Genomic DNA, 24,521 nt, shown 5'->3' with positions numbered 1-24,521 from the left:
GTGCCTCGAGAGGACGAATCAGACGGCTTCTCGTCGCGGCAACATAGAAATACAGACACCCGCGCAGCAAAAGGTACGTTGCGAGATTCTCCAAAGTGACCCTGCTAAGTGGCCGGGCGTTATTACTGACAGCGTTCGGAGTGTATGCCTTGAGAAAGGGCCATTGTATTTTCAAAATTGGGCAGAAAATTTTGCGTCTTCCGAAAGGCAATACAAAACTCAGAAACGCTATATATCACCTCATCTTCTCGTGCGAAAGGCTGTAAATGGGGAGGCGAACGAGTGACACTGGTAATGTACTCGGAGTCCAAAAGTTCCGTTTACTCTTTCATGTGCAAACAATTTTCGATTTCAAGCGACCCCAGTGCTTTCACCAAGCACGGCTTTTCTGATTGGAAAAGAGCAGAAGAAAAGGTTTGCGCACATGAAAATAGCGTCGAGCACCGGAACTACGTCGCAGCATGACTCACCCGCTCTAACTCGAGCAGAACAATTGACAAGGAGCTGGCTAAGCATCCTGTCACTGAGAAGGCCTACTGGACAGAGGTGTTCAACCGCGTAGTCGTTGTAGTTAAGTTTCTAGCTGAGCGCAATCTAGCGTTTAGGGGCAGGGAGGATATTTTTGGTTCACTGAGAAACGGCAATTATATGGGAGTTATTGATGCCATTGCCAAGTTAGATCCCTTTCTAGAGGAGCACATCAAAGGCTACGGGAACAAAGTAGAAGGTCACCCATCGTATCTCTCAAAAACCATTTATTAATTTATCGAGCATATGGCAAAGACTGTCAAGGAACGTCTCGCTGACGAAGTGAAACGCGCAAAATACTTTTCTTTAATTGTTGATTCGACTCGAGACCTTACTCACGTTGATTACTCACGTTACTCACCTTATTCAACGAGGCGCACTCTCTCTTCAAGAAAATGACAAAACTAGAGACTGCATTCATGGCGATTTTCTGGAGTGAAACCTTGGAGCGCTTTGACAAAACGAGCGTAGAACTCAGAAACCAGGCCTAGACATTTCAACTGCTGTAGACCTGCTGAGCTCTCTAGAAGGCTTTGTTAATTCTTTGCGAACTCCCTTTGATACCTTTGAAGAGAGAGCACGCACGCTAAGTACCGATCAATGTTATCAGGATGAGGGCAAACACATCGTTTTGTGTAAGCAACCGGACGGAAAAAGCGATGGTGCGCTACAAGGTAGAAAAAAGTTTATCGTAGAGACCTACAATGTTCTACTTGACATTCTAGGCTCTGCTTTGCAAATGCGAAAGGCTGCCTACACTGAACTCTGCGAAAGGTTCGGATTCATAAAACTGCTGACAGAAGTTCGGAGCGAGGCCTCTCTGGGACAGCCGGCTGAGAAGTTGGTGAAAACCTACAGAAATGATTTGGAGCCAGCATTTTCCGCTGATATCGTTCAGTTTGCGAGCTTTCTGCCCAACTCCGTGTGCCAGAACACGAGTCCCCTGGGAATAATGAAGTTGCTGCACGAAAGAAAGCTTATTGATGTGTTTCCGAACATTTTATTGCTTTGCGAATGTGCTTAACCATACCCGTGGCCAACTATGAGACCGAACGAAAGTTTTCCAAGTTGCCGCTGATAAAAAATCGCCTTCGTTCGAGCCTCCTTGACGACAAGTTGAACTCGCTTGCTATCATGTCCATTGAAAGTGACCTCCTCCGCGATCTATCCTTCGAACAGACTATATCTGATTTCGCCAAAGCGAAGGCGCGAAAGATGCCATTTTAAAAGAGGACTGTTTGCGCTATATATGAATAGTTCCAATAAGTTTGTTGTGTCCCCTCCCAGCCTCCACGTTGCCAATGAAACGCAGAGCAGTATAATTCAAGGTATGCAAATCTTCGTTGTTCGTCTCTCGTTTTTTCTTCTTGTGATATTTAGCGTGCTTATAAAGAACTGTATTTTTGTTGATTTTGATAGTCCCACGTCTATTTGGTGTCATCCTTGCTTGTCTTACCTCTAACGAAAATTTTTTGAAGTAATGTTTTACTTACAGTTGGTCATGTTCATCTGTATTCTAGTGCATTTTATGTTATTTGTCTTGCCTTAAGTATTGTATATATCTATTGCATATTTATAGAGTAACGTGTATAACGATTACTGCAATCTGATGCTTGAATTTCAATAAAGAATGTTTTGTATGCAACCATGCGTCTACTCACAGGGTTAAACTTAGTGATACAAGCAAAGCCTAGCTTCAGAAGGATCGACATCTGAGCTGTGTTGTTTTTTCTACGTTCTTGTTCGTCTTGAGTGCACTAAACTTTTCCTTAAAGCCTATCTTTTGCTGAAAACAGAATGCAGATTAATCACAAAGTGAACATATGTGTTGGTGTTTACAACAGCACGCGTTTCAAGCAAGTTTTGTTGTTTTTCTTATAATAATACCAATAATAATAATCCCGTTGATCGCACTTCGTTCCTAGACCATATGCTCTGGCGTTGCCCCTCGTTACGAGGCACAGAACAAAGCAATGAGGACAAGTGGTTCTCCGCTATCAAGAGCCCCGATGACGGGGCGCAACTATGGGCTGTCCAGAGGGCCCACGATGCGGCGGTCGGCCAAGGCCTGACTGTCCCAACGTGGGAGCGGTCCGCAGCGCGCTGAGTCGCGCACCTCAGGACCTTATTAAAGTTTTGCATCCATCCATCCATCCATCGCACTTTGTTCTCTTTAATTTGGTGGAATTAAAATGAAACATGGCATATTTCCAGTAGCGTAGAAGACAACATCGGGACATTGTGTCAGCGGCTATCCTCACTGACTCTCGTGCGGCGCTCTGCATGCTGGCCAGGGACTACGCCGGAGTGCCCCTTGTTGTTCGAGTGGGCTGCAAGCTGCGACACATCGTCAATCAGGGTTGCGACCTGGCGCTCCAGTGGGTAACCGCACACATCGGATTACCAGGCAGCGAGGAGGCTGACTCCCTCGCCAAGGCGGCGCACGGTGAGCGCTTCTCACTCAGCCACTTGGTGACGAGCTTTGACGCGGCGAAAACGGGAGTTCTGCGCAGCCTCACTGCGCAACACCCCGACCAGCGCGTCGTGGTGGGAACGTCCCCGCGCCTGCTCCCGCGTGCGGGCCTCTCTTGGGCTGGCTGCACCTTCCTTCTCCGCTTACGCATCGGCTGCTACACAACAGCGGCGCGCACGCACAGGCTCACGGGAACCTGCAGCCCCATGTGCGGTACCTGCGATGGGGTGGAGACACTGGAGCATCTTCTGCTTCAGTGCCCAGACTTCGGGACCGATATGGAGCCTCTGCACGCCTCCTACCGCCGATGCGGCCTGCCATCCAACACCCTGCAGTGCCTACTCTTCCCCAATGCTCACAGTTCCATCATCAACCGTGCATTTTCGGCGCTGATTGAATTCTGTGACACAAACCTCAGAGCGTGCCTTTAGGCCCCGCAACCACTTCGCTACTATAAGTATTTTTTCATTACTTTTACTTGCCACCTGCTTCCTTCCTCCCCACTCGGCTATCTATTTCTCTCCCTTTTCTTACGCCCCACTTCCCTTTCCTCGTGGAGTGCTGTTGGGGTGACCTCGCCTAGGAGTCAGTTACAGCGCTGCACTTATCTCTTCACCCTTCTTAAATATCACTCACACACACACGCACATACGAAGCAGTGGTAGCTGCTGGATTCTATACATTGTCCCAGCTCTAACATAACCCAAGCTCTTCAATAAAAAAGAAATTGTGGGAGCACCTAAGCAATTATTATGATGTGTAAATGCGAGAGCATTACTCATCGCTGGGTGTGTCGTTGAGTTGTGTCGCTGCGTTTAGCGTTGCGGCGAAATGTTGCTGAGTTCAGTGCCGCGTCGTTGTGTTTCCGTGTGCAATGTCCCTGCTTAGGAGATCGCAACAAGCAAAGACGACAAAAAGACGATATTGCGATTTCTCAGCCGAGTTTTATTTGCACAGTTCTCATTAAAGTAGCGTCGCATGCACTTTGCGTTCAGTGTTCTTTCTTTGATGACGCCACGTTGTCGACCGATGATTGTACGTTTGCGAGCGACACCATTTGTTGACAACACATTTATTCATCGGATTCGTAGGTTTTCTCCATTCGTTGCTTCCTCCACCTCATACTCTGGGAGGGACGTCGTAGTCGACGAATAAGGGCGTTGCATCTTATTCGTCGCCGTCTCCCTTGCGCTCCGGAGTCTGAGTCTGTGGGCCCCCGACAACGCGAAAGGCAGAGCGAGCGGCTGCAGCTCGCCGTGCTTGCTCAGCACCTCCTAAACATCATCAGGCCAGTGCGCTCCGATCTATGACGTCATGCCACCTTGCCCAACTGCCATAAAATCTAATGGGGACGCTCCCAAGTATGCCGAGGTGATTTTGACGTCACCGCTTTCGTCACGGCGGGTTTAAGCCCGGCGTGACGGGCTTTCCATTCCTAATTGACAATAGAAACTGCGGTTCGAGTAGTATGATGTCACGAAGCAAAGCGCACAGGCCTGGTATCTAGAATTCGACGGCTCGCTCTGCTCCCGCTCGCTCTTACATCTATGGTATCGCCTGCCAGGCACAGCCCAACCGCCTGCACAGGCTCGAATATTTTCATCACTGTTTGTGTGTTGCAACGGTGGCGCAGTGCAACGGTGGCGCAGTCGTTAGCACGATCGGCCACGAAGCGGTAGCAGTGGCAATGAGGCAGAGGTAAAATACCACTCAGCGGCGTTCGATTGGCCATTGGACGGGCTTAGGTGCCCTCGGATGTTTTAAATTTTTAGTTAGATGAAGATGACGTAGTTTGTGTGCCCTTTTTCTGCCACTGCTTTCTGATACAGGCGGGGTCGCACAATGAGTCAAGTAATGTGGTCGCATTAAAGAAAAGAGGTTTTGAAAACAGGGTGCAAAGTACAATTTCATGATCTAGGGTGCCTTATCTTGCACAATGTCTTAAGCGTCTTTAAATGCGTAGGCATTTTTATGCTACCCAATGAGAACACTCGTCTGCGTATCTGTCCGTCCACCACCTAAGATGATCGTTTTCAAGAAAGAATTGACCTTCGTGCTGCCTCTGTCTTCAACACGAACTAAGCGACGAGAACACAGCGCACACAAAGCTGTCAGCACTCGGCGCACTCTGTCCCCATCGCAGATCGCTTTCGATATAGGGCTCGCGCGGCCGCGCCACACGCAGCCACTGCCGGAGTACGCTTGGTAACGCTAGATAATGGTTCGCATCGACAGCGCGCAGCGTCATCGACCACATCTACGTACGAGCTCTACCAAACGTGACACTGTCTATTTACGTCACGCACTATACAGCACGCATCGGCCAGTGCTCATCTTCCACGAACCAACGGCATCGTCCAAACGTACCATCACCATCATGCAACATGAGTTGATGATGGTGATGATGATTATCACGATTATATAGGTGATGATTATTATCATGATGATGATGGTGATTATTATTATCATGATAATGTTGGTGATGATTATTATCATGATGATGATGGTCATGATGATGATGATGATTATCATGATGATGATGGTCATTATGATGATGATTATCATGATGATTATGATTATGATGATGATTATGATTATAATGATGATGATGATGATGACCTCATACCCACACTGGCAATGATGATGGCTTATACACACACTGGCGGATTGGCCAAGAATTGTGTGCTGAAACTATTGCCTAATATCTTGAAGTGTTACATAATTGACTTAAAAAGAGAGAGAAAACAAACATACAAAAAAATTACGAAAGAGCATTCAAAAAGTTATTCGTTTAGTTGATTGTATGTAACCTCAAACGGCATCAAACACGACCCTGTGGCTGACCCCTATAACTGACGCACCGAAAGATAGTATTATTTCTGATGATAACATTAACCCTAATTTCATCATCATCATCATCATCATCATCATCGTCATCATCATCATCCTGGTTATGCCCACTGCAGGGCGAAGGCCTCTCCCATACTTCTCCAACTACCCCGGTCATGTACTAATTGTGGCCATGTTGTCCGTGCAAACTTCTTAATCTCGTCCGCCCACCTAACTTTCTGCCGCCCTCTGCTACGCTTCCCTTCCATTGGAATCCATTCCGTAACTCTTAAAGACCATCGGTTATCTTCCCTCCTAATTACGTGCCCTGCCCATGCCCATTTCTTTTTCTTGATTTCAACTAAGATATCATTAACTCGCGTTTGTTCCCTCACCCAATCTGCTCTTTTCTTATCCCTTAACGTTATACCAATCATTCTTCTTTCCATAGCTCGTTGCGTCGTCCTATATTTAAGTAGAACCCTTTTCGTAAGCCTCGAGGTTTCTGCCCCGTACGTGAGTACTGGTAAGACACAGCTGTTATAAACTTTTCTCTTGAGGGATAATGGCAACCTGCTGTTCATGATCTGAGAATGCCAGCCAAACGCATCCCAGCCCATTCTTATTCTTCTGATTATTTCAGTCTCATGATCCGGAACTGCCAGTGCTCCGCAAAAAACCCTAATTGAGCAAGCGGAATTTCTAGATGCCTCTTTCCTAAAACTTTGTATCGCCGACATAACAAAATATAGTAATCTAGGGATTCTATTTCTTGGCAGTATGAACACAGAGGCAATAGCGTCAGACTAGTCCTGTGTAAATATGTATTTAATGGAGGGGCATGACAGCGTAATCACGTGATCACTACTTCTGACTGTCTTGAAGGACACCACTGGACTTTCCACGGAAATTTGAGGTGCTGAAATTCTGTCCATGTTATTATTGATTGATTGACATCTCTATGTGAATATTGCTACTGCTCGCCTCTTCGTCGTCTAATGCTGGTCTCAGTTCTTTAATCTTTCGCGCGGCTTCTCGAAATCATACGAAACACAGAGGCTTACAACCACGAAACAGCAGGTGATTAGTACCAATTGCTTAAGTATCATTTAGACCCCTCATATTTCATAGCACATTACGCCTGCATTTTCTTTTTTCATTGAACAGCTTTCCTAAGGATAACTGGGACACGCGGTAGAACTTTGTTCTACAGAGCATGGGCAGAGCATGCGGCATGACCGAGCGTGGTCTTATTGCAACTTAGCCCGCGTTTTTTTTTTTTTTCGTTTTACATGCGAAAGCATCAAATGGCCCATTGAGCGCCTGTCACTTGCTGGCGACTATCGCCTGCAGCAACGAAACGGCATCTAAACTCGCGCTGTCATTAGATGTGACGCCACCTCACGAGCTGTGCCGCGAGGGAGTTGAGGGAGTGAAAAGGAACAGCTGCTGCCCCGATAGCGCGCCAGGTGTTCCGTGAGGGGAAGGGTTTCGCCGCGATGCCATGTCACCCTCGCACTCGCTCTCGGAAGCCTGTGTTATCCGTGCGTTCCTTCTTCGCACAAACTGTCGCCTACGTTCTACGTACGCCTCAGTAGCGTCAAATCAAAACGCACCAAGCAATCTCCACATGCCTTAAAAGGGTAATACAGTTTTTCTCGTTCGGTATTTTCTGGCCCTCCTTATATACGATGGACTAACCCGTCTCGCGGAGATTGGGTTCTCACAAAACACCGTCAAATGCTTTTTATGCGATCCGTTTTTGATATTACTTTTTGAAAGGGAAAATACGCCATACCGAAGCATAAACGTTATGTACAATCTTCGTTTACCAACGACTGTGTTGGCTCATCGACGTCACACAGGACGCTAACGCGGTCACAGCATACTAGACTTGAAATGCGTGAGAACAATGGCGCAAACGATCTATAACAAGTGGCGCTTAGGTGTTTCGGAGTTGCATTGGATTGGCTGTACACACACATTTGCATTTAAGATTTTACGCCAAGCGATCAGACACTGGGAAGATTGTCGAATTCACGCCGGCAGTCCACAAAGCCCGCTGCTTATCGTGCAGAGTTACAGCCAATATAGATCACAGTACGTACGTAGCTACAAATACCGCGGCAGGCGGTGGACGTCGCAGGTTAGCGCAGCCAAGACAAATTTCTGCGTGCTGTACGTAATTTCTGCTGCACCTGAAGGCTACGTAATGGTCATGAATATGCAAGACGTAGATATTTTTGCAGAACGAGCTAAAACATCTCCAAATTGTTCCACAGCAAACTGCAACACATTCACAAATGACAACACATTCAAGTAGGACAACGCCGGCTCGCAAAAGCCATAGAGGAGGAAACGCTCACCACTTGCTTGGCCTTTTCTCTCGGTTCGATTAAAATGTATATATGCGGTACAGGTTTGCCTGCAACGAGGACAGCCTCCATACAGAGATACCGAAACAATGAACCCATTTGCGTAACAATATTTTCGAAACCTCGTGCCAGATAACGAATATATTTATGAACAAACTATGCTTCCAAACATTTATTTCTTCCTATTTCTTCAAAAGGGTCGTCCAGGATAGGTCACCATCACCATCATAAAAGTACCGTCATCACAGATGCATGATCTGTCATTGTCATCATCCATGTTATTCCAAAGCTGCAATGAAATACAGAAAAAAAGATAGTCGTGCAAGTTAAAGCCGAAATAAGTCATGACTCGTAATATTTGGCCCATACTAATCCACAGCTTATGCGTTCCACTTTTATTATTTACCTTAAGGAGTCGTTTGAGAAACTTTAGAATATGGGTAGGATATAGTAAACTGATGCCTTTAGCGAGGGTAAGGATCATGTATTACGATAGCGAAGACTTTCTAAAAAGACATTCTAGAAAGGTGAATCCAAGAGAGGCCTATGAAAGTTGGTTGTGGATGTTGAATGTTTTACGACAGCGACAAAGTGCGTATTTAGGACTGTTCGAAAACTGTATTTGTTACCAGACATGGGTACCCTCACGAGGGCCTCTCTCATCCTCATCTGCCCTCACTCTCACGTGGTGAGGTGAGGATCGCTTTCAGGAAGGTTGCTGAGCGTGGGGTAAGGGAAGGCGGACGCTGTCAGGCCAGAGCGGTGAATGGTGCGGTGACCATGCAAGGTTAAGTGAGGAAAGGGCGTTTCACATCGTCAACGTAAAGAGTTACTGAGAGTGGATGCGTGATGTGTCCTGGGTCTTAATTTTTGAAGCGCGCTGACAAAAAAAAATTCTATAGCGCTGATGTACGTCAAAACCCACTTTTAACTGACCAAAGTCATAAATGGCTGTTGATGGTAGTTTTAGCTAAACCTATTGTAAGCATTATCCACTGAAAGCGGCAAAGAGTGCGGAAGGAGTGACGGCGGCCTTTGCGTCACTCCAAGGTTATGTTTTTTCGACAGCGGTCAGCGCACCTCCCGCGCACAACGTTATGTCGTACACCTCCAGAACCATTACAGCGTGCTGGACATCCTGCGGTTCCATAGTAAAACGCGGATAAGTGGCATTGCACATATTCAAGCTTGATGATGCAAAATTCAAGAGAAGGATAGTAGTCGTTTTAGTGTGCGGGTGAGGCTGAGGGAGCGCGGGTAAAGCTTTCTTGTGCTGAGGGTGAGGGTGGGGAAGGGCGGTCAAGTGTTTCAGCGCGAGGACGAGGAAGGAAAACAGAAAATGAAGTCATTTGCCCACCTCTGTTTATCACACGTCTTCCGATGTGAAATGGGGTGCAAGAGGTGCATGAACACGAGAATGAGCATAACTTCTGTGGTTTAGATATCCGATGAATTTCGCAAGAAAGAAATATTGCAGAACTCATGTCACGATGACTCCCTATGGTAACGCGTTTAGCCTTTAATTAATATAGCGATAATACATATTGCCACTGTCGAACTAAGTTATGCATAGGGCGTTTACCGATATTGGATTTCTCTTTCGCTTTTCCCGAAGAACACTCGGTGCCACGTAGTGCCGCCATCTCCGATCAACTCCGTGAGAAAAAAAAATTCGGCAGAACCCATCTCACAGTGACTGCCCACGGCAATGAGTTAAGCATTGAATCGACGTAGCAACACAACTCATTTCCACCGTCAAAACGAGTTAGTACAAGGCGTGTACTCCAGCTGAATTTCTCTTTCGCGTTACCATAAGAACACTCGGCGCCATCTAGTGCCACCGTCGCGAAGCCTGTGTGTGGCCTCCGAAATGCACGGCACGCCGGTGCGTACGAGTGCCGAGAGCCTCGCCATGCGGCAACCGGGTTTTACTCCGGCGCCTCTTCCTCGACAAAGTGCGCCATCCAGTGGCGTCGCCGAGAGGTCCACGCGTGTCCTCCAAGAGGACAACCGTGGCCCGCCGATGCCCGCGATCTCCGCGAATCGTCCTTCGCTTGCCGCACACAAAGTGACACATACACAGCGACCCAGTTTGACGAGAGGTTCGTTGAAAAGCGGCACATACACAGTGCATTTGTGGCACAGCCTGCTAATGCATCAGGTTACTGTCCTTGAGGGACCCTTGTCGCGTGGGTTCGATTTCGCTAAGCACCGCATAAGTTTAAGAGATATTTTTGTCGTTGTAGATAGGCGAATACGTAGTTACTGAAGTCGGCGTCAAAGACGTTCATTGAAGAGTGGCACACACCAACTGGCACACGCCTGGAGATCGAAGTTGGCATCGAAGAGGTTCATCGGAGACCAGCGCAAACAAAGTGGTGCGTACCCGTACCGGGTACCGTCGCCGTCAAGGAGTTTTAATTACTCAGCTACCTACTCAGCCCCGCATCTATAGTGACCCAAGTAGGCGTGAAAGAGGTTCGCTGAATGTACGCATTGCCACATACTTTTTGCCCGAACGTGGCAATATGGGCCTGTTGGTACGCCATAGTAAAGGTTATGAATACCGCAAGAGCTTGAGAAGAATATGGGAAAAAAACAGAGCAGTATTTCGTGCTCTGTTTTAGCTGCCCTGTACCGGCGAGAGCAGGCAGGATCGGCGAAAGTATGCGCAGGCGCGGAAGGTGATTTCCAGTTCGAACGTATTCTGCTGCGCTGTTCGCTTCAGGAGTGCTCCACGCCACATCGATGCCCCTGGCACGCCGCGTGGTCACACGCACGTATTCTGGTTAAAAATTGCAAGGCTATACATATGTAAATATACCTGTGGGTTACTACATAACTTGATATGCTGAGGGACGCTTACAAAGATATAAATCCAAGGTTGGTTGCACGGAAATATTTTTTCATATAGTAGGCTGACAGGAAGAGCCGAATGCGCACAAGTGGACAAGACAGACATGTTCTAGCTCGTAAGAAAGACGAAACAAAGTGCACAGACGAAAGAACTGTCGTCCTTTTGTAGCAGCCGTTCGCATTTTTCATACGCGCTGGAACATGTTTTTATCAAAATACTATCTAGCTTAAACAGCTGCCTTAAGTACAGAGGGTTTAAGAGGGGCCGAGTTAGCCCATTGAAAGTTGATAACTGGGTGACAAAACACGGTGCCGGCCTCTGCGATTGGTCCGCTTCCCGTTGCTTAGCTTGCGGAGCACGGCTGGTCGAAAATAGCGGCACTGTGCAATGGGAAGTTAAAGATTTGCCTGAAGCGGATCCTCAGCGTATAAGAATTGCAGAGCGATATCGCATACGTGGCGGAAAGAGCTCGACAATGTTATACTGTCTCGTAAAAATGTTTATTGTGCGAAAATAAATTCATTCTGCCCAGCCGTTTAGAGCAACCAATGCCACAGCGATCGTCAGACAGCCCTCAGCTATTCCTTCCGGAAAGGGGCAGTCTTCCTATTCCGAAAAAAAAAAAAAACGTCGATTTTGTTTGGCATAGTAATGCATCTTTAGTGCGTGCAGGTCCCGTTGAAGTGGTGAGGTAGTGCGGCGTTGGGACGACTGCGTGACAATAAGGCGAAGCGGTCGCACCAATAGCGGAGGGCTATACACAACGGCGAAAAAGGCGTCCAATCAGAAACATTTCTTTAGTTTTTTTCGGCTTAATTGTGCGCCATAAGTTCGTACAACTGATATCAGATAAGAGGTTTTCGTGCTTCTCGTGACATCGCGTGACAGAGAGGCGAAGTAGGCGTGGCTCGAAACTTTTTTTTACCAATCTTGGAGCGCTAATGGCAGAATTGCAATAGGAGCACGTTGGAATACGTTTAGGTTATAGTGCCCTTGCTTCTCCTCCACCACCTTGGCGATTGAGCTTAGCTTTGTCAATGCGTCATGCGTCCACTTCGTTTCGATCGTCGCTTTCGCAGGGAAACGCACACCGCGTTACCTCCGAACGCGTTCCCCGCATGCGCCATCACTAGGACAGCACGACTACTCTGGCGGGGACGACGACGGCTTGAATGTGCCTCCAGAGTGCATGAACGCTATAGCGCAAAGCTATTCCAAACTTTTCTATTCCTTTTATGCAATCAGCCATCCGCGATTGGTCAAAAACTTTTTTGGACCACCCTCACTTCGCCTGTCTTTCACGCCACGTCACAAAAACTTTTTAGCTCCCCAGCTGACGTGACGTGTACACACTGATTACGCATGATTGGATCGAACAATAGAAAAACAGTTATTTATGATTTGACGCCTTTTCACCATTAGACCTCGGCTACTGGTCAAAAGATTTAGGGCTGCACACACTTCACCTGCCAGCCACGCAACGTGACATAGCCGCGAAAACTCACCGCGTCAGAGTGAGGTTTAGGCGTTAAAGATGCATTACTATGCCGAACAAAACTTTTTTCTTAATTTTTTTCTGAATAACCGAAAGCTGCCCCGTTCCGAAAGATAGAAAAGATGGCTGCCGCCAATCGCTCAGGCACTGGCTACTCGCACCTGCCGGAGAGCATGGGTTTATTTGCGTACAAAAAGAAACTTTTTGGGTGGCCGTGTAACGTTTTCGAGCGCTTTCGGCACGTTTACAACCTCGCTCTGCCAACTATTCTTCACTGAGCATCCAGTTTAGCAGCATTCTTAACTTTACGTTGCATGCCGCCGCTATTTTAGACCAGCCACCGCAAGCTAAGTAAGGGAAAGCGGACCAATCGCAGACGCCGACACCACCCTCTTCATCCGGTTATCGATTGTCAGTGCACGGGCTCGGCCCCATCTAATCCCTCTCCACTTGAGCGTGCTCCTTCCCTCTTGTCGGCCGCTTAGATAAGACAAGCCGTTGAGTGTAGGCAATGTTATTCGTTTTTAAAGCAAACATATGTGACCTCCTATAAATGAGGAGAGCGTTTGATTGGTCTCTTCAGATAACCCTACCGGTCACCGCCAGATGCTTGCGTCAACGGTTACGCCAATTCGGCGTCAGGAGATTGGAATAAAAACATATTGGAATAGTTTTACGTTATAGTGCCCCATATAACTGCTATCCAACTAAAAGCATTCAATCAGCTAGCTTCATCAGGCCTGTTCAGTGCATCTCAATGCGCCAATTTCTGTCGGCATGAAAATTATGCAAATACACGGCACTTATCTACGGGATGCAAAGCGTTTGTGAAGCTGGCAAGGAAATGCTATAAATTTGCCTATTTCATTCCTCCCCTTTTGGCGCAAAGGAAACTAGCCCAGACATGTGCTCTCGCGTAGCCGTGCTATGCAATGCGACAAATACTGTATAGGATTTGTTATCGCTGCCACCAGTTGTTGCGATCTGGTACCTCCATTTGCTATGGGCACGAAGTTTCGACGACCTTGAGCAGCCTCTGCTTGGAGCTCGAACCAGACTGACCATTGAAGAGGGTTCGGCAGGGAAGACGAAATGAAGTCAAAACCATAACAAGCTGCATACGTTATTATGGGTGAGCGGGGCGCTCCAAGACAAAAAGTACCAACCCGTTTAGTGTTCGTGCCTCTGCACGCCTGGGCAGCGAATATGTGTACGAGGCGTCTCGCTGGCCTTCCTATACCCCACTCCATCACGGCAACCTCTTGCTCTCTTCATTCCTGGTAGAGGGTATTGTCAGCATGCTGGTCAGTGCACAGAGAGGAATACGGAGAAATACCACTCACTGCTGTAAAGGGTAGGGGGGGGGGGGGGGGGCGAGGAGTGAAGCGTAGGCCACGTCGGGTCCACAGACTGGGAAACCCACACACAGCGATTCGCGGAGAAACCACTCTTTGGCGTAGAGGGGGTGAAGGTAGGACAAAAAAGTGTGCGATTTTCACTCGTGCTGATAAGGCCTAGGATGGCTGTTCGAATCCCGCCCGCGGCGGCCTCATTTCGATAGGGGCGAAGTTCGAAAACGCCCCTTTTACGCGCAGTGGGTGCACGTTAAAGAACCCCAAGTGCTCAAAATTAATCCGGAATCCCCCACTATGGCGTGCGTAATATTCTTACCCTCCTTTGGGCACGTATATAAAGCGCCAGAGGTTAAATAACAAATTAATGTCATCACAATCAACATGCAGACGCGCTTCTTCGCCGATCCACGATTGTGGGTATGTGCATGCCAGAGTACGGGGAATCATAATGATCAAGAAGTGACGATGTTCTCAGAGATCTAGTTGGAGATCGGCCCGATATATGGCTTATCCCCCTGTGGTGGGTAGGTACCATAGTATAGCAATAACCATCATAATCAGAGTGTTGCGACCACCTGAAAGTGTTAGTTGGTGTTCGCACAAGATAACCGTATGTGCGGTCGTGCTTAGGGCATTGGGATTCGCCGATGCGGGCCGTAAGCTGAACACGCCGCCGGACACGCTTCTTCTTTAAGTGAGTGCCAATATACTCGGCGAGAACACAAACGAGCGACCAAACAAGACAAAACCACGGAATCGTATGCAAAGAAAGCTTCGCTTGATCGATTGGAGGGCCAACATTTCTGGCAGCCGTGAATGTCTTAGGAAGCGCCCTCGTAGGACCTGCAATATAATCTCGCCGGCGCCAGCGAAAGATCAGTTTCAGACTGTGAGCACTAATATTGTTTCGTGTCTGAGTTAAAATATGTACGAGAAAAGACAAGCTTTGCATGAAATCGTTTATGACTGTTCCTTGAGCGCTGCATTTGTAAAAAAAAATAGAGGAATCATTCAATCAAGGCCATAAAACTTGGTCACAGCCACTTTAGCGGCTGAATAATGCATCTATGTACACTAAAAATCACTTTGAACCCTTAAGGAAATTTTCAGCATCAAGAACACCATTTTGCCCAACAGAAAGTTGCAAAAATATGTTAGCTACTCTGTTTTATTTACCGAAACAACCTTTCTGTATCTGCGCGGATGTAATTGTTCACCTAAAACAAGCTTTTCATGCTAAGGGTGTTAGGAGCCAGTAAAGCACCTCTGTTTCGCACATGTAACCGCCATGTTGATAATTGGAAGACGCTAGTTTAAAGGTACCGCGATTTTATATTAATAGGCATGTGTGCTTTTGAAGGGCCTGTCAGCTGATCTATCGAAACAAACATTTTGTGGAGATTTATTGTTTAGTTACATAAAATAACGAGGCGCATTGGTACTGCGCTGCACGCCAAAACACCATGGCTATATAAGCCTGTCAGAAAGTTACATGGGTATTGCTAGCGCGAGCAGAGTCTTTAATGGAACGTTCCGTGCTCATGTGTGGCGGTGTATTTTGGTTGCTCTCATGTTTACCGGTTGTGCTCTTGTGTTTCCTGGTGGCTTAATCATAGAATAAATATGAGGAGCTCAACAGAAAAAAAAATCTGCCCTTTTTTACGGATTTTAGTGGCATATATTGGTCCATACAGCACCTACCACGCTTTAGTGGTTCTCTTTCTAGCTGGCGCTGTCTGGTGATTATTCGCAGGAATACCAAAGTGCTGCGATGAACAGAACTTGCATGCATGGCTTCTAAGAAATGAGTGTAATGGCATGGTTGACCCCCTTTAACGTAAAATGTGTCATGGGGTGGAACCCAACGCACCTATACAATGGGCGTGTTGACTGGTGCAACTTCCTATTTCATGCACTCTCAACAAAGTTTGCACCTTTTGGGACTTACAACCTTTTAAAAAATTGGCACCCTTTAGGACTTGTCTTGTCCCACAACAATAGCCGTCATGTCTTGCATTCATTTGCTTTGTATAACGCTGCGGGCCCTGTACTTCAAGTCACGAATGGCTTGCGCGTTATCAGCGTGACACAACATTCTCGACAGGAAAGTAGCCAGCGCTGAGTTTTCAAGAAAGGAAACGCAAACAAGGAAGATGACGGTTGTTGTTGCGGCACAAGGTAAGCCCCAAAGGGTGTGAACATTTTAAGAGTGCATATTATCCCAAAACCATAATCGTCATCTGCCTTGTATGCGTTTCCTTCCGTGAAAACTCTGCGCCCCCAACTTTCCTTTCGAGAATGCTGTGTAAGCTGATAACGCGCATGCCGTTCGTGACCTGGAAATACCGGGCTCGCTGCTTTAAAGAAAGGAAATGCGTGCAAGACACGACAAATATTGTTGTGGGACAAGATAAGCCCCCAAGGGTGCAAAATTTAAGATTATACGGCGTAATGGTATTATTTACAGACAAAGCAAAACACCCTTAAGGGGGTAAACTGGTTTAAACTCGAACATGCCGAAGCGTTATAGAGAACATCACAGTGACGGTAACGGTGGCGACGATAGTGGAAATTCGTCTGGAACGTCCCCACAGAATGCTTCTTTTGAGCTGTACATATGGATTTCTCATAAAAATAGAATGAGCTTAGCGCACCTGGGGTTGTTGCAAATAAATCTTTCGGCAAGGCGAGCACATTTGGCGCCAATACCATATCAAAAGAAATAAATAACAAACAATCGTAAATCACCTTTTTATATGAACCCTCTGGACAGTTCAAAATGTCAAACTTGGAGGCAGTCACATGTCATTGAGCCCTCATTTTTTTAATCTTCAAAACTGCAGCAAATATAAAGAATTCGTAATCGAATTTCCACACTCAATCCAGGCAATACCGAAACTGAGCGTGGCCTGAATGTTATAAATCAGACAGAAGCACCCCATGACCAAAGTCGCGTTGAAGTCTCAAACTGAACGTTCGGTAGATTCTCATGTGACGTGCTGTATCAGTATTTGGCGCCACTTTGCCCATCATTCAAAGTTCGGCGCACACATCGTCGCACAGTGCTTTTGTCAAACGTAGCTGCGTCGCACGCTCGGTCTCAGCTATCGCTTGGAGTGAGCGTCGAAATTCGTTTATCAAGATTTAAAAATACGGGTGTATTACAATGCGTTTAATAATTGCCTTTTTCATCAGAAATCTGTATGCATGGTCCAAAAAATAAGGCATCCTGTATACTGCTGTCCCAATAAAACTTAAAGAAACAACATATAATGTAACTCACAGCACTCGCAGCATATGTGGCTTGACCAGGCGCTCTTGCAGAGCACACTTATGCCGCCGCTTTCCTGGCATTTCGGCAAAAACAAACGTCCAGCTTCCGCCGGGTCCTTATTCTTCACTGTAAAAATGAGAAATTATGATCACGTTTAAAGGGAATAAATATAGTAAGGTAGAAAACTTCCGCTCCCCTCCTTCTCCGCACACGCACGCACGCACGCACGCACGCAAACACACACACACACACACAAACACACACACACAAACACACCTAAAAAGCCCAGTGAACAGTTCCGAGTGGCGTGGCCAGCAAAAGTCAAATCTTAAGATTTTCGCCGTTTACAGCGCATAACATTCATAGCGGCTCGCAATGTACGCAAAAAAAATAACTGCTGTATGACGTAAATAAGTAGAAAATTGTATTGCTTATCCAGAAACAAGTGTATGGCGTAGGGATTCTCATTTCATCTGCACACATTCTTATTATAAGCTTTGTTTATATTCCGCAGGCCGACGCATTTCGAGAACCCAAACGGAGCATGCATCGCCACGGGTACTTGAGCACTTCGACGAGGACACCGATACAGAAATCCACCCCGACACCAGTCGCCTTGGCCTCGGTGCCGTCCTAGTCCAGAGGAAAGACGGACTTGAACGGGTGATAGCTTAGGCTAGCCGGTTGCTGTCAAAAGCGGAAGGCAATTATTCTACAACCGAAAAGGTGTGCCTCCGCATCATTTGGGCTACAGCAAAATTATGCCCTTACGAAATGGCTAGCCGTTCAAAGTCGTTAGCGACCATCACGCGTTCTGTTGGCTAGCGAAATTAAAGGGCCCTTCAGGATGTGTGGTGTGGTGGAGCCTCAGCCTGCAGGATTATGACATAACTGAAATCTATAAGTCGAGACGAAAACACTCTGAAATCGACTGCCTATCACGCACTCCCACGGACCCGCTGATAGAACACGACGAGGATGACAATGCATTTCTTGGAATAATGAGCTCGGAAGACTTCGCTGAAAACTAATGAGCAGACCCGGAACTCAGAAGCCTTTCTGGGCACTTGCAAGGCAAGCTTTGCCCCAAGGCTATTTAGGTGCGGTTTGTCTTCGCTTTTATTTTTTATATATAAAATGACGTCCTGGCGAACAAGAACTTTTCACCAGGCCGCGTAAACCACGTTCTCGTTGTGCCCGCAGCACTCCGGTCAGAAATCCTACACACCGTGCACGATGATAAGACAGCCCGACACCTTGGGTTATCCCGTACGCTCGTAAGAATACAAGAGAAGTACTATTCGCCTCATCTGACCGCGGACGTCGCCTGTTACGTGAAGACATGTCGAGACTGCCAGCGTCACAAGACACCACTGACAAGGCCAGCGGGTTTGCTACAGCCGGTCGAGCCCCCTTGCCGACCATTTAAGCAGATTGCGATGGGTTTGTTACGGACCATTTCCGACGTCAACATCCGGAAATAAGTGGATCGTCATGGAGACGAACTACCTAACCCGCTTCGCTGAAATGGAAGCTCTGCAGATGGGTAGCATAGCCGCAGGGGCTAAATTCTTCGTCGAGAACATTCTGCTGCAACATGGTACTCCAGAAGTGATTAACACAGATAGAGGAGCGGGCTTCTCTGCAGAGCTCACCCAAACCATTTTGCAATACCACTAGATAAACCACCGGAGGACAACTGCCTACCACTCGCAGACGAATGCTCTTAAGGAGGTCCTGAACAAGACCCTCGCCGACATCCTAGCAATATACGTCGACGTCGAGCAGAAGACATGGGTGACGGTCCTGTCTTCGCTCGTAACACTGCAGTGCAAGAAAACTGAAACAACGCGGTTCAAGCTGGTTAACGAAGAAACCCGACGACGATCCTCGACGCCATGCTGCGGCACGTCCCTGACGAAGAGAATCTCGACGTCGCCGCCTATCTACAGCATGCTTAAGAAGCCCGACATCTCGCCCGCCTGCGCATCAAGAATCAGCAGATGACCGATAGCTCACACTACAATCTTCGACGACGATACGTGGAATACGAGCGTGACGACCGTGTTTGGGTTAAAACCCGGTATGCCGACAAGGACTTAGTACGAAGCTTTTAAGCCGCTATTTCGGACCCTGCAAGATCATCCGATGCATTGATGCATTCGACTAGGAGGTCGTGCCAGATGGCATTCCGCTATCACAGCGGCGCCGCTCACGACCTGAAATAGTCCATGCTGTGTGACTTAAGCTGTTCTACAAGCGCTAACGAACTTTAGGACTGTGTGCTGAACCTTAAACTTTCTTTTTTTTACTGTGTTACTTCGGGCTTCATACCTTTGTTGTTTGGTTACTTTTGTTTAATAAGCGGCCTTTTGTTATTCGCTGTAACGTTTGTGGCATCGGGACGATGCTTTTTAAGAGGGGGGCATTGACACGTGCACTTGTTCATCTTTTTCGACTGACCGCTTTTCTCCGTTAACAAATGTTATCGCGGAAGGCAGGACGCGCCCACATGTATGGGACATTTATCGAATATTATGAATGGTTCTATCTAATGTATGTTGTCACGGAAACTTGTGTAATCTGATTGCATGTGCCACTACATTTGTGTAGAACATTCTAGAAGGTAAGCTGGAACCAGCCAATACTCTGGAACTTTCGATTACTCGTGTATAAAAGCCGTCACTCAGTTTTGCTGCTTTCTTCCCCGTCACTACTACGTGACAATATATACTTTTCATCATTTATCATCATTTATTTACCCTTAAAGGCCCTTGGCTTAGGGCATTACATAAGGGGGGGGGGGGAGCAGTCCTTACATTTACAATGGTCGGTAACAAAAAAGCAATACAAAGTGCAGGGTTCATGTTCAACATTTACATCACCAGAAGCATCAACACCAAGATAGACACAGCGGCTCAAGAATAACTTGGAAACAAAACAAAACACGCATACACATTCAAAAACACGGCAAAATAACTCAGCCCTTGAAATGTGCTGTTAATAAGTGCCTGAACACTGAACACTGAACACTGAAGTGCCTTAAACAGAACGGAACAGAGCTCGATAAGCACATGATTTTTGAGTTTACGGAGCTACATCAATGCTGTTATGGCGCTTTGGGACGTTGTAAATATTATCACTTTTTGCATTTTTGGTTTCTTTACATGCGTTACAGCCGTCAATAGTGCATATGGCTCAGTTGTAAAGATATTTGCTTCAGGGTGCAGTGCGCCTTATTCTGAAGAGGACGGACAAACGGCACCATAAGACACCCCGGCATGGGCCTTAGAAGCGTCTATGCAAAACTCTGTGCACGGGTACATGGACTGGCGTTCCAGGAAATGCATTCTAATATGCGCCTCTGGGACGTGTTTAGTTGCCTCTGCAAAGAATGTGTCACATGCTGTGAGCTTCCAATGCCACGGTGGTAGCAGTTTCGCTGGCGCCATTGGCAAAGTTCAAGCACTGGAGCACTCATTTCCTCACTAAGGTTAATTACAGGCAAAGCGAATGGCTTTTTCACTGCAGGTCTGTTATGGAAGAGGGTGGCAGCGATCATATTGTTTACAGTTAAGTAAGAAGTATGTTCAATATTCTCATGTACTTTCAAAAGATATGTAAGACTGACATATGACCACTGGAGATGAAGCGACCTTTAATTGGATTCTGCCTAGAGGTTCTGGATCGGATTTGACCTGAAAGAACAGGTCGCCAGACGGTTACCGAGATGATGAACGGGGTCTAGAATTTTTAATGAACCTGGCATAGCGGAATGATAAATTACAGCTCCGTAATCAAGGTGTGAGCGGACAACACTATTATACAAATTTAGGAGGCACTTGCGATAATTGCCCCATGTTGTGCGTGACAGAAGTTTTGAAAGGTTCATTCTCTTCAGGCGTTTTGTCCTCTGACCTTTAAGATGAGGAATAAAAGTGAGTTCAGAATCTAAAATAATTCCTCGAAACTTATGCCCACTACTCACAGAGAGCGCATCTCCAGTGCATTCAATTCTTGGGATTGGCGTTACGCCTCTCTTGTTTGTAAAAAGCACGCAAGTGCTCTTCTGGGAGTTTACTTTAAAACCATTTTCATCCGTCCATTTGGACAATCTACTTATTCCAAGCTGCACTTGTTCGCAGATGGCAATATTACATTACTTGAAGCCTATCTGCACATCATCGACATAAACAAAATAAAACATTGTGCGTGGACTGACTGCATGCAGGGAATTCATGTTTGCAGTAAGTAGGCTGAAACTAACCACACCACCCTGTGGCACACCGATCTTCTGGATAAATGAACTAGACAACGCTCTCCGCACTCTTACACGAAATGTGTGATTAGAAAGATAACTATCGGTTTTGTTTAACACGTTGCCACGGACACCCATCGCTCAAAGATCTCGCAAAAATGCGAAGCGCCATGTCGTCTCGTAAGCTTTCTCAAGGTCTAGGTATACTGATAGGCAGAATCGCTTATGTAGACAAGCATCCTTAATATATGCTATATGCCTCCATGCGGACAAGCCGGTCTTTTAAGGACATACCTTCTCAAAAACGACACTGCAAAGTACCCCGTATTTAGTTTTCTTTTCTAGGTACCAAATTAAGCACCGGTTTATCATTTTCTCATACAGTGCAAACTGTTAGGGCTATTCGCCGGTAGCTGCTGGCTAAGAATGGGTCTTTGCCTTGCTTAAGTATCGGAATGACCATGGCTTCTTTCGATGAGGATGGAATATACCAGCAGCCCACATGGCATTGAAAAAAGACAGGTGGGTTTTCAGTGCTTCAGGATGTAGTTATCTAATCGTTTGGATGGATGGATGGATCGATGAATGTTATGAGCGTCCCCATTGGAACGAGGCGGTGGTTTGCGCCACCAAGCTTTTGCTGTTTATTATACTGCTTTAATGTCCTACGCAGGTTAAAAAAATGAAGTATAAAAACACTAATAAATTCCACATACAAGTTTTCTGATCCCCTATTGCGAACTGTGCTTTTGTACGTATCCGTTTTTTTTTTTTTTTGACGTTTCCCTACTTTTCTTCCACCAATCCTCCAATCGCCTCTTACTAATGCCTATTGTGGACATGTTTACTTTTCCACTGCTCTCGCTGAAACCGAGGGCTTCAAGGAGGCCAGTGGTGCCTATATCGACTGCCAGGTAGACGTCTTCACATTCTAATAAAACATGCTCCATAGTTTTCTTAGCTTTACCGCACCAAGCACATGCTCCTTCTTCCGTCTTATATCTTGCTTTATAGGTGCGTGTTCTAAGGCATCCCGATCTCGCTTCGAAAAGTAATGAGCTTCCCTTTGAGTTATCATAAATTGTTTATTTCCTGATTTGGTTTTTTCCTATTAAGTAGTTACTCATGGCAGGTTTCTTTTCCATTGCCGCCGCCCATGAAATTTTTTCAGCCTCTCTGACTTTCCGCTTGACCTTCTTTGTTGCTTTGTTTCCCACCCTACAGGCCGCATACTTGCTGGTGTGCTTTCTAGTTCTTTTCCTCCACTGTGAATCAATGTTTTTCCAGTACAGATACCTGAACAATCTCCCAGCCCATTTACTTCCTTCCATATTCCTCAGTCGTTCTTCATACTCAATTTTACTGCGAGCTTCCCTTACTTCAAAACTAGTCCAGCCCATATCACCCTGCACAGCTTCATTTGTAGTCTTGCCGTGAGCGCCCAACGCGAGGCCACCCGCTGACCTTTGGTTCCCATCGAGTCCTAATTGTACCCCTGATTTAAAGCAAACAACCGCGTTTCCAAAAGTAAGTCCTGGAACCATTACACCTTTCCACATACCTCGGAGGACCTCGTACGTATTGTATCCCCATAGCGCTCTCTGCTTCATTGTAGTGGCATTTCTCTTCCCCCTTCACTGTCATATTTTATACATAACGCAAAGGCCACCTGGCGCTGAGTTGTTGCAACAAGTTTGAGATGACTTCAGCTAAGCTAAATGGACGATTTAAGCCTCACTCGCTGAATCTTTGGGATTAAGGGGCTGCCGCTCTTCGCATTCCTTGAACTTCAGAAAGTTTGTGTATCTGCAATGCACTCGAGACGTATTGAAAGTGTTCGCATAAAGAATCCGTCTGGGTCTTCCGTGCCATCACTTTTGGTACTTACTAACAGTAGGGGATGTGTCTGCCGGCCTATTATTTACCTTATTCCAGACTTTCGTCTCGTTCGTGCACGAATATGTGCCGGAGATATGCTTTTCCCAAGTGCCTATTTCAGCTCCTCGACGAGCCCTTGTGCCTTGGGACATCTAAAACTAATCAACTTTTCGGCGGATGGAGAGTCGCGAAGTCGTCACCGTGCTTTGTTTTGATTTCCCGCGCTTTCTTACATTTTTCATTACACCACTAGACACGACGTTTATTCGCCAGTTCATTACTTTGACGGATTCATATGGTGGCAGCCTCAATGATAAAGCCTGTTATATACGCCACAGCATAGTCTATATTAGAAGAGGCAATATTATCCCGGCTTGAGTATGTAAGTTTTCTGAAAAGTTTTCAGTCAGCTGGTTCAACCTTCCATATGGGAACGTGCGACGAGCATGCATCTTCGTTTGTTAAGCTTAACCTAATTGGGAAGTGGCCGGCCTCATAGGGGCTCTTGCTCATGTTGCCAAGCTCGCCTTTTTCTGGTCATTCTTCAAGCGAAGCTTCTATTGGCTAACAAGGTTCAGTGGCGATATGGTCACGCCAAAACCCAGTTGCTCCCAGAGCAGAGCAGGGTAAAGCGCAGTGCGGTGAATTGACAGTTGCGCCGGCGGCAGAGCGTGAGTCATTATCAATGATTGCAGCTGCATAGGCGCGCGCTCACGCCACGCGCGCAACCAATCAGAGCCGCTTTCCTTGAATCGGGGAAGGAAAGTCCAGGAAATGGTTTCGTGCGCGCTGCGTCGGCTTTGTTTCCCTTCAGTTCAGTTTCAGAAAACGGTTGCGATGGCTACGCGTTGTGTACTGCCCCGAGGAAGGGGCAGCGATCGATGTGCAGCGGTGAGAACTCGTCCGTGAAATGGCTCGCCGTCGGCGCACCCATCCAGACGTTAGAGCAGCTCAAGCCCAGGCAATCCCACAGCAAAAAGAATATACCGAGCTGAGGGAGCGGGAGGCTGAAGCAACCCGGCACCGTTACCTGTGGGTTACTTAACGTTGACGAAGGTGATGTGCACGCCATTTTCCGGTAGGGGAAGGGTTGGTCTTTTTTTTCGCCTGCTGTTTTTGTGCGTTCCATGCTGTTCGCGCGTTGCATGAGTTTTGCCCGAGCAAACTCGGGCAAAACTCGCACGAATGGGAAACTCGGC

The 24,521-nt window shown here is 46.8% G+C and overlaps 1 long non-coding RNA gene across 1 annotated transcript; it reads right to left on the bottom strand.

The window, feature by feature from the left end:
- Positions 1 to 8,328: 8,328 nt before the first annotated feature.
- LOC129385331 (uncharacterized) lies at positions 8,329 to 17,306 on the bottom strand. Its single transcript, XR_008612904.1, has 2 exons — positions 17,196 to 17,306; positions 8,329 to 8,494 (listed from the first exon to the last, which is right to left on the bottom strand). It is a non-coding gene; the product is annotated as an uncharacterized lncRNA (long non-coding RNA).
- Between the last annotated feature and the right edge of the window lie 7,215 nt (positions 17,307 to 24,521).

Source organism: Dermacentor andersoni, chromosome 7 (genome assembly GCF_023375885.2).
Source record: "Dermacentor andersoni chromosome 7, qqDerAnde1_hic_scaffold, whole genome shotgun sequence".
Classification (NCBI taxonomy): domain Eukaryota; kingdom Metazoa; phylum Arthropoda; class Arachnida; order Ixodida; family Ixodidae; genus Dermacentor; species Dermacentor andersoni.
Note: the sequence above shows the minus strand (reverse complement) of the source record. Positions and strands in the feature narration are given on the sequence as shown.